The 3,599-nt window shown below is 42.4% G+C and overlaps 1 pseudogene; it reads right to left on the reverse strand.

Moving 5' to 3' along the window:
* Positions 1–391: 391 nt before the first annotated feature.
* On the reverse strand, positions 392–1,498 carry LOC115003976 (protein ZBED8-like; annotated as a pseudogene).
* Between the last annotated feature and the right edge of the window lie 2,101 nt (positions 1,499–3,599).

Here is a 3,599-nt window from a genome sequence, read left to right on the forward strand (position 1 = left end):
CTTGCATGTTTTGTTTTGCATGAATTCAGTCCATATGTTTCCACATGAGGAAAGGGTAAGCCAGTGAAAATATCACGCTAGAATACTTAGGTTTAAATTCTGAAATTGGAGATTAATTTTCCTGAATAAAAACATTTCATGATTTTTTCACATATTACACCCTGGGCCCATATTTTAGACAAGTCAATATAATAAACATTACAACATAATGTATTCAAAGACATAAAATATATTAGCCTAATTGTAATAACAGTGGGCCTATTATATCTATTTGTGATGTTTCTGAAATGAAGTATCACCTTGGTCAGCTGTGGGAAATGAGCAAACTGCCTCCTGCCTATGCTCTGCAGCTTTAGTGTGACTTCGTTCATTTTTTTCTGCAAGGTACATGGCAGCGGCTGGACATTACCTTTTCCCCGAGATCTGCAGTAACCTGCCCCAGGAACTCCACGATGCTGTCAAACAGCTCACAAAAACGAGCAAGGCAGTTTCCTTTTGAGAGCCAGCGGATATCAGTGTGGAGAAGAAGACGCTCAAATGTCTCATCATTTTCCTGACACAGCTGTCGGAACAGTCTGTCATTCAGGGCACAGGCTATTGCCTTGACTGCTATATTAAGTGAATCGTGAAGAGCTGGACTTTTAGATTTGGCCACAAGGTTGTGGCGGTGCAAGACACAGTGGACTGCGAGGACGTGCGGGACCTGCTCCTTCAGCAGAGCGGTGAAGCCACGGTACCTGCCAACCATGGAGGGAGCACCATCAGTGGCGCATGCCAGGATGTTGCTAATGGGAATTGACTTCTCCTCCAGCTACGCATGAAGTGCATTAAAAATGGTCTGGCCCTTGGTGTCGGTTTCGAGATATTTAGAAAACAAAAATTCCTCAGCCATCTCCTTACTGTTGGAGGCCCTATAGCGGACATAGGCCATCAGCAGGGCGTTGTTGTCTGAGGTGGTTGTCTCATCCAGCTGAATGCTGAAATAAGAGTCCTGTAGGATGACACACAGCTGCTCCTCTGTATCGGTGCCCATTTCATTAATCCTGCGTGCCACGGTGTCATTGCTGAGTGGGAGTGATTTCAGCACCTGTGTGGGATCACGCTCCATCACCGTAGAGATGACCTCTTTGATGGCAGGGAGCACCAACTTCTCTCCGATTGTGAACGGCTGTCCACATTTAGTTATGAGCAGGGAGATGTTGTATGACGCCAGTAACCCACTATCACTCTGGCTGGTCTTCCTAGAGAAGAGACTGCTGATGGTGCTCCTACCATGCTTATCTTTAAGGGCCTGGAAGAAGGGACGCTCCTTGTCTGCTTTCTCCGGGTGCATCTTGATAAGGTGCTCCTGGAGACATGAGGGTTTCATGGCCTCATTTGAGAAAACCTTTTCGCACAATAAGCACATCGGAAGTTGTACATTGGTGGGGGAAGGCACAAATCCATAATTGAGATACTCAACAGAATACTGGCGGCATTTCATTTTACTCTGTGTCATTTCGAAGATAAGCTATGTTATTTGCTTCTGGGAAAAAGAAAGCCGCGCAAATGTATCTTTTTACTTTTGCCCGGCCACACGTCACGTACCTTAAGGTCACATGTCACTTTTTGGCATTTAAAAAAAGCATTGAAATCAATGAATCAATCATTTGCTAAGTTTTCATTCATTTTCATTTATAGTTCATGTAAAATAAATACACAATATTCATCATTATAAATATTATTTATTTCAATTAATTTACATTTAATTTGTCAACAAGTTTCTCCAGCAGAGAGAAGAGTTTGTCCATCCTCTCCCTGCTCTCCATCCTCTCCTCTCTTCTGCCACCCTCTCCTTCTCCCTGAAACAAAATAAAATGTTAGAGCAAGTTTATCTATACACCACTAAACAAAAGAAGTTGCAAAATAAGTCCACATATTATAAATAATAAAATATGTCTAATCAACCAACGATTGCACTGGACTTAAGAGATATTCAACTGTCAGAAAACCAAGAGGGTAATATGAAGTATACATGATCTCTATACAATCGCCACAATATATGTAAAAATATAAATCAACATTTAAAACTCTTAGGTTTGAAAGTGAAGGTCTTAAAAGTTGTACTTTCAAAGGTTAATTTAGGTCGGATGCAGGCAGCCAACCTGCAGAATACTGCTGCTCCAAACAGCTAGCATCGCCGCTAGCGTAACCTATAATTTCATGTTTTAAGGTCCTTTGATTTTATAACACTTGTTTCGTTAGCTATTCGAGCGAGTTAAAACCCAATACTTACATTTAAAAGTATATCCATTTGCCGCTACTGCTGATTCGAGGGGCGCCATCTTTCGTCAGAAAATAACTTCTCTGGGCGCATTGAGTCTCCAACATGGGACGGCCCTGTTGCGGCTGCTGTGACGTAATCGGTCTACAGCTACTGTGTGTGTGCGTGCTGGACGCACGGTGCTTTCAGGGGAAGTCCGTGAGGGGAACACCCCTCTTGTAAATATGTAACCAAGTCAATTACACGATGTTCAGGATGAAATTTTCACATACAAGGACTTTGCCTCCTTCAAATATTAGATTCAACAACATAGCATAGCCTACAAACGCCCCCTTGTTTCCAGCGCCCCGACGTCCTCTGAACGCCCCCTGGGGGGCGGCACTGCCCCCATTGAGAACCCCTGATATAGTATGTCAAAATAAAATAAATAACTATCAGCTTATATAGATGAGGTTGTGCTGAAAAAAAAGATAGGAAACATTGACATGCTAAATATTTCTTAATGGGATTTAGTAAGGCAGAAACAAAAGTATGCAAAACGGCCAAATTAGCCCCGGACTCCAAAGGGTTAATAGTTTATACAGTCTATGGTCAAGACTTGCCAGCAACTACCTGTAGCTTTTGCTGGGCTTACTTAAGTAAGCAGGAAGAGACTGAGTTGGGTGACCTTTTAACTGGTTTGAGAATGTGGTCACACTGTACAGATTGCATTTACATCTGGCTGAGAAATGTTGTCTTGCTGATCCAATCACATTCCAATCCCAATGCATTCTGCATGAAATTTCGCTTGGCATTTCCTTATCCAAGTATCCACGTATCCAAGTACAAATGGCATTTCAGTTTCAGACATAAACAGGTTCAAATGAACAAATAACATTGGGATGGGTTATGGTTAAACAGATATTTTCCTCTCACTTTAGAAGGCATGAATACATACATACAATTTATAAATGTAGGCATATACATAGCTCAGGCATGTCCAAAGTCCGGCCCGGGGGCCAATCACGGCCGCGGTTACATTTCATACGGCCCGCAGCTTCGGTCTTATAATGTATTATTTATGGCCCGCTAGCGCTGTCAAACAGAATAAATCTTTACGATGCAATTCCTCCTTTCACCGCATTGTGGCAGCATCACTCTAAGGGGCCATGCTGCGTTTGAGGTGCAAACGCTATCTGACTCTGTAACGGCTTTTGCTGTGAACCCTTCCATGCTCATTGCTACCATGGCAACTGCAAACAAAAAGAGGAAAGTTGACACCGCCGCTTTTAGGAACGATGGGAATTACAATATTTATTCACTGAAAATCGAGGCAATTGTTTTTGCATAATTTGAT

Source organism: Cottoperca gobio, chromosome 24, assembly GCF_900634415.1.
Source record: "Cottoperca gobio chromosome 24, fCotGob3.1, whole genome shotgun sequence".
Taxonomy (NCBI): domain Eukaryota; kingdom Metazoa; phylum Chordata; class Actinopteri; order Perciformes; family Bovichtidae; genus Cottoperca; species Cottoperca gobio.